Below are 12,876 nucleotides of genomic sequence, written 5' to 3'. Positions count from 1 at the left end.
AAAATAGATACTCATTTCTTAGGGTCTGCTGTTGGTGAATTTTTCTTTATGCTGTCTGAAAGGAATATTTTTGATGCTCTAAGCTGCAAATATAGGATCAATTTAAAGAAGAGAAGAAAAGCAGTTGTTTGCAAGCGAGGTGATATAACGAAAAAGAAACAAATATGAATTCTGAGTTGCACTCATTTAAATCCATGGCTGTTATTGATTTCTTCACAGAAAGACAACAGATTAGGTTAAAAATTAAGGAAAAAAAAGGTCTTCTGTTTATTAAGCTCATAACAGCTGCATTAGCCTTGATACAATGATATCTTGGGATGTCTCCCTGGAAGAAGCCCAGCAGCAGGAATGAAAAAATGCTATGCCCGGCCCCATTCTGTTTCCTTATGTAGATTGTGTCTCTGACAGAGAACTTCAAAATGAAATGTTCTGTGACCCCAGGTCAAGGAGTGTTTATCTCTAAGTTCTGCCAAATGGTTTAGAATCCCATGGCTTGGCCCAGAGTGGACGTTTCTTACATAGAGAAAGATTATTTTTCTACGGGAAAACTGCACTTATTCATAGAGCTTCAGGTGCTGAAGAGAAATAATCAATACCCTTGAAACAGGAATCTGGAACCAGTGGTTGTTAGCAAAACAGGATTTTCATTGGCCACATAAGCACTGCAGGATTGTTTTGACTCACTTTTTTCCCCCATTGGACAAGAAACTGGGACTGAAGTGGGAGGACATACTGAGTAACTTACAAAGATTAGTTATAAAAGAGCAGCAGCAAGAACTAGCCATTACGCATGCTAAGATGCACCTTATGGTGAATGGAATATTGATCTAGGTTTAGTAGCTTTTACAGACGGATACTAGATAGAACTAGCTCTCACCTCAAACTTGGTATCATGCCTTAAGACTAGCAATGCAAATATACATATTTTTACAATATTTAGATACCATGCAAAAAATATGGAAAATGTAATTGATACAAATCTCTTTGAGTATAAATCATTCCTGCAGGACTGCTTTTATGATTATCATTTTTTGCTATTATTATCTAGAATTTAATAGCATCCAGTTGACCATAAATACTGTTGTAAAAGCAACAGTATAATCAGTCTCCAAAGAAAGGACTTACAGATCCTTACTGGAAACCTAGTAAAATGCATCGAAGAACATAAGCCCCTAGAAGACATGGAGTAACCTGATTGTACTCTGAATGGCCATGCTGAAGGTAGAGGTTTGAATTCCAGTTTTTGTCTCTTTGAGTTGAAAGTTTACATTCTCATTCTTCTGCAGTTAGGAGTCTGCTATTAACATTTGTAGGATGGAATCTGGGCCAAAATGCCAACAATGCAAAGCATCTCCCAAAACCTTATCGTCATTAGCAGTGTCTGGATATTCTAAGAACTGAAGACGGGAATGGTCCCATCACTAAGGAATCCTGTTTGGGGATTGTGGCCATATGTTACTGCACAGAGAAACAGGATGGTATTATTTGTTTGTTAGAGCTGTATTGGTTTGTTAGAGCTCCATTCCTTTGCTAGAGCTGTGTCTCTTTGGTTATGGATGTGCAATTTGTTCTGTTCTGTGTCCATCCACAGGATGAGTGGCATTGCACAGCACTGGGACATGGGGTCGGGGGGAGGTGTCACTGAGATTGGGCCTGCCTCGCAGAGGTAAGGTCAGATAACACAATGTTCATTAGTGTGGTGAAGAATGTTTTGCGCATGCATGGAAAGACAGATTAGATAAATGAGAAAGGTCTATTAGTAAACTGATTGCTGTCAAAGAATAGACTCTTGGGGAAAAAGAAGAGTGCTAGACCAGGAAAAGTTTGGTTTAGCACTATGGAAATTATTTTTGCTTTGATTCTTACAGAAAAACCTATTTGGACAGAATGGTGAAGGACAGAACAGGAACGTGGATTAATCTGTAGGAAATGCGAAAGAAGATATAGACATGAGTATCCTATACCTCCCAGGAAATACTAAATTGGTACAGTTGGGTGTCTCTAGAGATTCCAGGTGTCATTTTAGGCAATTTCAACTTCTAGACTATAAAAATAATAGGAGTAGCATTAAGAAAAGATGCTTATCCTTGGATGTTGAATCAAATTGTTTCTTTATATATTTTGGATGAAGAAAAGATAAGCAGAAATAAAGCAAATTTGGGCCCAATAAGTGGAAATGAATCAACCATAATGAGCAAGCTATATAGAAATGGTTTACGCTGTAGTTATGTAGAAATGCTGGAATTGCTATACCAGACTAGGTTAATGGTCAGACCATCTCCTGCTTCCTGCTTCCTTTATGTTTCCTGTAACACAGGTATTTCAGAGGAAGTTGTACAACAATGCATCTGATTTTCTGGTCATGCAATGCAGAGGGAAATTCTTTCACCCAAGCTGATTATCCGTATGCACTGTGAATGAGAATTAACAGTCCTGGTATTTTACCCTATACATAAACGTAATTATTTGTGAACAGCTGGAGTTTTACTTGTCTTACAGTTTCCCAGTGAAGATGCAAAAATATCATGCAGCCAGGCATTCCAAAGACTAAACATTGCACAATGTAGGATTTCCTGTTTAGAGTTACTCTCTTGTTGTATTACAAATCCCTGCACGTTTCATTATCTTACGAGATCAATTTACATAGGCACAATTCCTCTTGCCTTTCTTCTTTCTAAAATTTACGTCATCATCTCCTTATTGTTTCTCTATATGGAAGATTGTTATAAAACCACTCACTTTAATTCCTGTTCTCAGTATATTTTATTTCTGAAAATTATTTGGGTCTGGTGTGTGCTTTCCTCCTCTCCCCTCCCCTGCCCTTTTCTCCTCTCCTCTCTCCTCAGAATATTCTCAACATTATTCTCTATCCTCTTCTAATATATTGGAAGAACTCTATTCGACTGTTCTGTCTTAAGCTCTTCACAGTGATGGCTTAAATATCTTCTTTCTTCAAGCTGCAGCTAATTAAGAATGTATAGTGAGCATATGCATTCTAAACTGTCCTTTCTAGAGCAAAGTATGCAGCTTGCCTAACTGAATAAAGTAAATGAACATGTTGGAAGTGGAACGTGAACCCAGTTTTCTGTAGACTGGAAGGATGCACAGCAATAGTGTTAAAGCATTGGATGAAACAAGGGATCAATTCTAAACACACTCTAGTCAACAGTAAGAGGTAAAAAAGGCAGCTGGATGTTCACATGCTGGATCCAGCTGCTAGAGAGCTTCTGTGCTGTTTCACTCCTTGTGGGCTGTGGGTTCAGGGACGTGTCTGGAGCAAGATGCTGCAATTACACACCTTGTGGACAGCTCCTTGGGTCACATATTACTAGCCTCACGTACAGGTAACCTTAATGGAGTCAAATAGCTCTGTCTGCCTGAGAATGAGGGAAAAACGCATTGCTTCTTCCATTCAGCAGCGCCCAGTGGGTATTGATGAAAAAGATTGAATTTAAATAACATAATCAAGATTGAAATGCTGATATTAACTTCAACTGATCACATGGTTCCAGATCTGTAACTGCAAATGTCTATTCCTTTTATCTTAAATGTTCCTGCAAGAGCACATACTAAATGTTTTGATTTTGTTCTGCCCTAACAATCATTTGCAGTGTCTGTGTGCTAAAAATGTCTGATGTGATATGAAAAAATAGTGGTACCATAACAATTCAGTCTCAAAAACAGATACTGTTGGAGTGGAGGGTGAGAAGAACAAGAAGCAAAAGAGAATTTATTAGTGTCTGTGGAACACTCAGTAGAAAGAGTAGATGATTTTTAAATTAGGGTTATGTTAAAATATCAACTCAGTAATGAGTAAGCTGGAGGAACAACAGACACTGATATGCTCAGCAGGCAGAGACACAGCAGGATAAAAGATCAACAGAGGACATGAATAATTCTGCAGAAATTATGAAAAGTTTGAATAAGGGAAATTAGAGAAACAAATAAAGGGAAAAAATAAGAGTGAAGAACCGAAAGAGGAAAGAAAAATCTCCATTCTGTTCTTAGTTACTGCAATGTCCTTTTAACCAAAAACAGCTGAATTACTGTGCTTTCACATTTGGCTTATTATAATTTGTAACGAACTCTTACCCAGGAAACCAGGTAAAGGATAATGGGAGTTCACACTACCCCTTACCAAACTAATGGTGAATTTGTATAGCTCAGCTCACAAAAAGGGCCCATCGATGGCAAGGTTTTTGTTTTAGAAAGGCTGAGGGAATGCACATGTACAGCATTTCTCGTAAGGAGAAGCTGTAATGATGAGATGGTTCACCCATTCTGAAAAGAGAGTACAGTAAAGGTGAACAAGACCATTAGGTTCCTGGAGGATTTCCTTGCAAGAAAGGTATGTGCATCAGAGGCACTTGGAGCTAAATAAAGTGTGAAATGGCTAGTCGGGGAAAAGTTGTCAGATAAGCTTATGTTCATCAGCAACCAAACTGGGAATATAACATGAAACTCTATTAGGAAAATAATTTTTAAGATCAACAGGGCACTTTTCAGATGGTACAAGTGCATGCAAGCTGCCTTTTGGAACCTTCTGTAAACAAGATTTACTTTGTGGAAAAGAAACTCTATAAAAACACAGAAGGCCCTTGTACTTAGTTTGGAAGATGGTTAGTCTGGTCCACAATTAATACTGAAGAAATAAATGGAAACTGGAAGCTTTCCAACTGGTACTGGTAGTAGGGGAGGAAGATCTGAGCCATGTGAACAGGCTGCCTGGAGAAGCTGTGGGTGCCTCAGCCCTGGAGGCACTGCAGGCCAGGTTGGATGGGCTCTGGGCAGCTGAGCTGGTGGGGGCAGCCCTGCCCATGGCAGGGGGTTGGGGCTGAGTGGGCTTTAAGGTCCCTTCCAACACAAACCAATCGGTGATTCTGTGATGTTAGTGCTTCACATGAAGATAATGAGCCAGCAAAATTATACATTTCTGAGGAAAAAAAAAGGCAAACAAATGAGCCTCAAATGAGCTGTGTGTAACCCAGGTAGGGAGACGTGGTGTTACTGACTGCTGTACAAGTAAGAATTCACTCAAAATATCACACCCATGGAGCTGTCCACTTTCAAGAAAAACTAATTCGAGATAGAGCGGCTACAGAAAAGGAAGGGAGAAGAACTATTTCACCTTGCACAAAGATTGAAAGATATGATTGCCTTCTACAAATAGATGCTGGGCAAACATCAGCAGCACTGTTCGAATAAAGGACAGCATTGTCTCTGAGCAAGCGTGCAGAGAAAGACCTGAACTAACTAACCAGGGTGGTTCAGCAACAACTTTCCTTCCAATCCTGACAAACAACTAAAAGCTTTTTAAAAATTAGATGAGGTGGAGTAAACAATCTGGCATATGAAACAATAGGGGACTGGCCCTGATAGCTCAAGAGGCTCCTCTCACTTCTCTGTTCTGTACAAACACTGCAGCAATTGAGTGAATCATTATGGGAAACAGTGACACCGGACTGTATAGGTTTTAAAAGCAACAATTGTTTTGTTGTTTCAGAGCAATTCATCACAACCTTCTTTCCACTGTTTCTCACTTATCTCTTGCATGTTTCTCTGCTACAAACTCACTGTTTCTCCTTTCTCCTGTGGCAGATATCCTTTCAGCCTATATGCTGTAGGCTTATCAGCCAGAGGCTGATCCCTGCGATCCACAGCCTCTGTCCTGTTCACCTTTGCTTGCATGACATTATTCCTGCTGACGGCTGCCAGCTCTAACCCAAATAGGCCTGACAGCTTGCAGATTTTCAAGCACTCTGTCTTCCTGTCCTTACAGTGGAAGGTGGACAGACTGGTCTTTACCTGATCTCATGGGCGTTGAACATCACGCCTACAAAGTGCTACTGGCAGCCTGGTCTACAGCCGTCACTAATGCTAGTTTTGGAGGGCCAAGTATGTCTGTCAGTGCTGTGGAAGGAGTGCCTCAGGCAGTTCTGGGAGTGCTCCTGTACATGTTTTATGGCCTGTCAGCACTTAGACAGGTGCCACCACTGGCTGCCAGCAAGGGAGTGCTGGCTGTGGTGCCAGGGGGCTTTCTGAGGGGCAGCTGGGCCGCAGTCACTGTGCACTGGGAGGGGACGTGCCTCCAGCACTGCTGTCTGGCCAAGGAGCTGCAATCTGCACACAGCCCTGGGACAGCAATGAGCAGGGAGCAGGGCTTGGAAGGGGAGCTCTGCCCTTCCCAGCAGAGATGAGGGGATAGAACCTGTGGGACAACCATAAGAAGGTGGCTTGAAGAGAAAACTGTGTTGTCATAGTTGCAAATCACCATTTTTGATCATATCAGCCAATGGCCTGGTTCACAGTTCTCTGTACGTCACAAGGGCTCGGAGTTACTTGCAAGGGAAGTAGCTTTATGCAGGCACTCCCTCTCAGAACAAGCACAGAGAGGAGTCTGTATGGTCGAACTGGAACTCTGGTTATGCCATTCCCTCTAAACTCTTTACTGTGAAGTTACAGGTTTTGATTTAGACCAGAACAGGTTTTATTCAGTGAAATGACACAGGAAATTGTAAGTGGGAATATTAGCTTATTTTAAAAGAAGACAAGGAAGACATCACAAATCCATCAGTTTCACCCTAATGTAGGGTACTAGGTGCACCCTTTTGCCTCCAAAACACTAATTTTCCTAGAGTCTGACAGGGAAGTTTGTGATAGATAAAAAACAATTAGGAACTTAATTTTCAGCCTATGCTTACTCTCAGCTAATACTTAACCATCGGTACGCTACTCCTTTCTAATTGCTCAAGACATTTCATTGTTAAAATCCTTTTTTCCCCTGCCTACCTTCTTTCCAAAGGACAGGATGCAATCATGCTTATGAAAAAATGTGATGTTGTCCCCCTCGTCTTCCACGTATAACTATCCTGAATAACTTCTCCTCTGACATGTGACCACAGCTGTGCTCCCCATGCTTTTTGCCTTCACAAGCTGTCTAAGACTTCTGTTTGAAGGACACTGCTAGAAAAGCTTCCCCTCTCCTCCTTGCAGAGGCGAAGAGTCTAGACAGTTATGTCTTTGCATCCTATTTACCCTTTAGCAGGCATGAAGAATGTCTGTTAGATGACAATCAGCAGTTGTAGTGAAACCACACAAGCTACATCTGTACCTGGCATTAAATGTGGTAGCTGGATTTGCATGTGAGCTCTAATTTCTTTAGATTTTGATCCTAAATTATTTTACGTCAAGAAAAGGAACACTGAGCATATACATTTCTCTTTTGCTCCAGCAGCTAGATGTGCGCACTGTGACTCTTGCTTTTTGACATACTTAATCTGTTCCTTCTGAATCCTTACTTCATGCGAAAAACCCTTGATATCCTGCTGTTTCACTCCACCAAAAACATACCAAATACTTTTAGTATCTATTGTAGTACACATGGTGTCATTCCTTGTCAATAGTATAACACTTTTTACCTACTCTCCTACCAACTAACAAAAGGCCACAGAGATAAAGCCTCTTATTGTCTACCAGCAGTCAACTTTGGCTAGATACTTGTTCCCAGAAACAAACTCCATGCTAAACTTTTTTGCTTAGACAAAGAAGGGGGATTGTTTGAGGTTGTTTTTCTCTACTGTATTCTCAGAAAAAAAAAACGCTGGTTTTAAGGTGCTTTGTTTCAAGAGAGAAAACTAGCAATCCCTGATAGCTTGCATTAGTTTTCTATCAGCTGGTACCCACTGGGAAGAATCAGAATTAGGTCCAGTGCACTGAAGATGTCTTCTCTCTCCAACACTGGAATAGCAATAGTCCCCTTACCAGAACACTCTAGCTGTAAACAGACTAAAGGAGTCTTGTTTGCATTTAGTGGATTGCCTAGCACCAGCATCCTCTGTGACCACCACGTTTCATCTCCAAACCCCTTGCCCAGAAACCACCCAATCTGTCCTGCTGTTCAAGATACCTTATTTCACCACCCTCCCTTTCTGTGTTCATTTACTATTCCAGAAAATGTCTGTTTTCTCCCTTCTTTCTCTGGATAAACACCTCCTACTTCACCTTCACTTTGGATCACCTTTGACATAGGTCTGCAGGAACACTAGATCTGCTTTACCAAGAGACAATTCATGCAGTGGCACCTCTTAAGGTGGATCAAATTGTTTGGGCAGGAAGTTATTGGAACTAAATCAAGAAATATAATTATAATAATTAGTGTAATTATAATAGCTTAGAGTGAATATTCTTCTCCAATAAAAATACAGCATTGCCATGAAGATATGATGTTATTCAGATCCTTAATAGGCAAGGCATAGAAAAACTATCCTACTGGATCTTTATGTTCAGGTGAGCGGCTGAGACAAAGAAAAGAGTCAGAGCAAATGATTACTGAAATAATTCCTGGTTACCAGATTGCTGTCATTTACAGCTCACAGTCTGAGAGTTTTCTCCAGGGTCATACAAAAACTCATCCAGGTCTTCTGGATGCCAGTCTAGTGCTTTAACCACAGGAGTATCTTTCCTTGCGCAAGTAAAAGATTAGGCCCTCGTCCTGGAAGAAAACCAAATTGCTCCAGTAACCAAACTGATGTCAGCAATGATGTGCCCAAAGAAGAAGAGACGGAAGGTGTTTGCTTCTTCTCTTGCAGCTGCTGTGTTTGTGGTTCAGCTGAGCAGGTGGTTCTGGGAGGAGCAAACACAGATGTAAGTCAGCTCTTCAGATCCTGCCTGAGTTCATTCCCTTTCAGTAGTGCTTTATACTGCTTTATACAGCAGGGCAGTTCTTACCTGTCCACTGGAACCCTGTGACAAGACTACATTTCACTTAGCTGGGAATGAAATTTAAATACTGCCACATTGCCATGGAGTGCTGCATGGAGGGCAGCCCTGTGATGTGAGACGCAAACAGAGAGGGGAAGCAGAAAGACCAGTTGTAGTCAGTATACAGCTCTTACTTGGCTTGAGTTTGCTTGGTTGCTGCTGGACAGATTTTAGAGATTAGGTGGAAGACCAGTAATGTAATCTTGTCTTTCTGCTGTATAGATCGTGCTCTGCTTATGAGGGAGGAGGTGGGAAGTGCCTTGGAGACACAAGGGGGAAGTGTCTATTACAGTTCATTCCTGAAAGGCACTGCAGACCCCTTTTGACTACCCATAGCAAAATACCTTTTTTATAAAGAAAGTGTAGTGGCCAGCAGAGAGGATGGTTGCAGTTTCAAAACAGGTTCCCTGGGATATGCTCAGGCAAGATGTGAAGCCATTGAGTTACTATCGGGATTATTCTATTCTTAGCATTGCAGCGTGTGTTCACTCCCCACATGCCACCACCTAAATATAGTCCATACTGAAGAACAGATGCTGCCAAGCTGCATCTGACCCCTTCTCCCTTGCATTCTGTTCCCAAAAGCTAGGCTGAATTCACCCGAGACACAGCTAATAACCAGCATGTCCTTTTGTCTCTTCAGGGCTGCGCTAAGAAAATTCTTCTACAGCCAGATCCTAGTCCTAGCCTTCTTGGTCTAGCACTGGTCTTCCCTTCAGCACCTTTACTTTTTCCTTGTATTTCTCATTTGTTGCATTCACTCTTTTCATTTTTGCTCTCAGCTGCTTCTGTCCTTTCTCTCCCACCTGATTCAATGTGATTAATTAGAAGAACAGGGCAATGTAATAAAGGAAAAGAGGAAACATACCTGCATGTACATAGGTGCTGTAGACAACTAAACCACTCTGACAAGAGCTGTTTTATCACAACACAAGGCTCTGGTGTGAGTGCAGTGAGAGGAACAATCTTCTGTGCAAATGTGTTTCATTAATTTATAGTTCCAGTATTCCACACTGATTTATATTTCCAGTAGCATAAATCAGTAAGGCTCTGAAACTGGAATTCCATAAATGCAGCTGAAATCACAGAATCATGGAATGGTTTGGGTTGGAAGGGACCTTAAAACTTACATAGTTCCAACCCCGCTGCCATGGGCAGGGATAGTGCCTACTAGACCAGGTTGCTGAAAGCCCCATCCAACCTGGCCTTGAACACATCTGGGGATAGAGCATCCATAGCTTCTCTGGGCAACCTAGTCCAGAGCCTCATGACCCTCATAATAAAGAATTTCTTCCTGAGATTTAAATCTACCCTCCTTCAGTATAATCTAAGGAGGACATTTCTCCCACATGAACCAAGGTGTACCATGGGGAGGGAGGTGCCTACAGAGGCAAGGAGTAGAAAGTATAAGTAGTTACAAGAGAATTTGTGGGGTCTTCCCACCAAAGGAGGAGGTCAGTCCTTGCAGGAGATCAGATAGTGTGGCTCCACAGAGCTACCCCTGGCCAGTTCTCAGTCCCTCACTGCTGCCTCTCGCTTGCACAAGGAAGCACTCAGGGGTCTGCTCCACAAAGCAGAGGGGATTTCTCTTTGAAATGCCACTTGTCCCATCCTTCCAGAAGGATTCTTCCCCCCCCTTTCCTGTACCCTTCAGAAGAGTTGCTGGGTGTCACATCCTTTCTGCCCACAGCCTATGCAAGCAGCTCCCATCAGTGGCACTCCATGAGGCTGCTGGGTGCCCAGGAGAGGGCACCTTCTGGACATGGGGAGCTAGTAGTGAGCATGAGGGCAGCCTGACCTTCACGGTGGGCAGCGAGCCTGGCCTGCGGCGTGGGCTGCCAGCCTGGCCTGGGGCCTCAAGGGCTCGGTGCTGCCCTCCCTGAGAGTGAGGTGTGCAGGCGGCAGGGTGTTGTTCAAGGTCTCCATAGCACTGTGCTGGCAGTAATACACTAACTGGCAGGCTGGTGCTGCTCTCTGTCCAGAGGCTGCCGGGCCTCCAACAGACTGCACTCTGCTGACGAAGCTGTGCATTAGGTCCCATCCTTTCTGTATGGCACGCTGTTATCCTCCTCACTCTGCAGATTCCCCTTCTGCATTTCTCCTCTCCAGCAAATGCAGTGGGGGCAGGAGGGCAGGAGTTGTCATTACAACGAAGCTGTGAATAGCTTGTTTCTCTCTGCCCTTGGGAAGCAGATTTGTAAAGTTCCAAGGGAAGATTTATAAACCTGTGGGAGATTGACAGCCAGGAACGTTTACATGCTATTTTCAGACTCTGCAGGTCTCTTCTGGGCTGGCCACTGGTCCTGCTTTCCCAAGGAGGAATGGAGACAGGCAGAAGTCTCCTCCTGAGTTATAGAGCTAGCTTGCAGCTTCCACAGCAGCACTGAAGTCACCACAGTTACTTTTGCACGTGAGCCTTCTGCTGCCCTGGTAAATTCTGACCACAGAGCAAGCCAGAATTGCTGGGCTGGCACCTCTGTTTGCCACAAAATGAATGCGTTGTTTTTTGGCATTGCTCAGCCTACACAGGGCAGCATATGTCCCAGCAGCCTACTCTGACCTAAAGGTGCTTGAAGCAGCAGCAGGAAGCTGCCTGCCTGCCTGCTGGCCTGGGAATGCCAAGTGCTCCCCTGCAGGTTCCTGCAGGGCCCAAGGGCTGGCAGGAAGCTCATAAGCCCCCGGTCTTTGTGGTCACCAGCCCAGAGCCAGCTGGCTTCAGTGAGCATGGAGGAGTACTATGGGATGTAAGGAATGCTCACAGAACCTCCTGACAGCATTTTACCCCCACTTCCTTGTTCCATAATTGAGAGAGATACTCAGTAAGTATGTTGCAATGCAGTGCAGAGCACAAAGCACTTGGCCATGGAGCAGCAGCTGTCCTTTTGAGTGATACCAGTGAGACACCTTCATTCACTCTCCCTACAGACCCAACCCTAATGCTCCGCATTAGCTGCTGTCCCAGTAAGCAGCACTGGAAAACTTGTCTGCTATCTCTTCTTAGTTAACAGCTGCACTTCAAGGGAGTATCAGGAAGCAATACTTGTACTGTAACAGCAGAAAAGTAGTTCTTCAGCAGTAGTTCGTTACAGACCCACATGTTCTCATTCCTGGTTTATATTAACAAGGAGAGAGATAAAAGGCTAAGATGACAGAAGCTGATGAATGTGGCAGCTGGGATGAGTAAATCCCTATTTTAAGCATGCAGACAAAATTTGGGGTCAAGCTGGACAGGCTACAGAGGGATAAAGTGCCAGTGAACTTACAAAAAACTCAGAGCATAGGCCCCCTCTTTCCATCTTCTTCCTCAGCTCCTCTCAGTCCTGATGACAGGCTGACCTACAAGGAGTACTGCTCTTGCCTCTTGACATGGGTGGGCAGGACTAAGCCTGGTCACATGCTGCTGGTGCAGAGCCTTGGGCCCTGAGACCAGCCAGCCGTGCCAAGGGATGTCCTCAGGGCTTCAGCTCTCTCCTGCCCCTGAGAGAATGACAGCAGAGTAACAATCCTCTCAGATCTCCTTCTCCTTCCATGGGGGTGTGGGCAAAGAAGCTTGTACAATTCCCCACAAACTCCCAAAGGTTTTTGTCTGAGTCCAGTTGCTTGAGCTGCAAAGCTGTAAGATATGGGAGATGGTGCCTTGCAGTGCATTACATCTCTGCAGAATCTGCCACACTTCTTTCACTGCATCCTCTGTCAAACAACTCTGCACAGATTTGTTTCTCACTTAACTGCAATATTTGAAGAAAATGTATAGAAGCATTTACAAATCTAGCATGTTTGGGCCTGATTTGCTCTTACCCAGTGTTTTTGTCTCACTGTTCTTGCATGTGCAAAGTAAGTGCAAAGCTGAGTGCCAAGCTGTCGTATAAGAAGGTTGTCCCACTGCCTATCTACATGAGAGGTCTGTGTTTTTGAGCTGAGTGGACATCTGGTTTGCTTGCTTGCCCCAGCAGGAACCCTAGACTGCGTTGGGTGTTTCAATGAGAAGTTTAACTGATGTATCATGGAACAGGAGAAAGTGTAAATGCTTGGTGTATGATAGCCACAAGAGGCCAGATTGCACACTGGTCTGGAACTAGAGCCTCAGACTCCATTTTCAGATACAGCGATGCATAT

At 43.5% G+C, this 12,876-nt stretch overlaps 1 protein-coding gene across 1 annotated transcript in view; it reads left to right on the top strand.

Annotated features, from left to right (window-relative positions):
- SYNPO2L (synaptopodin 2 like) overlaps positions 1 to 12,876 on the top strand; it is a 38,396-nt gene that overhangs the window by 2,024 nt on the left and 23,496 nt on the right. The window lies entirely within an intron of this gene.

Source organism: Numida meleagris, chromosome 5 (genome assembly GCF_002078875.1).
Source record: "Numida meleagris isolate 19003 breed g44 Domestic line chromosome 5, NumMel1.0, whole genome shotgun sequence".
Lineage (NCBI taxonomy): Eukaryota > Metazoa > Chordata > Aves > Galliformes > Numididae > Numida > Numida meleagris.
The sequence above is the reverse complement of the archived record's forward strand: the minus strand, read 5'-3'. Positions and strand labels throughout refer to the sequence as shown.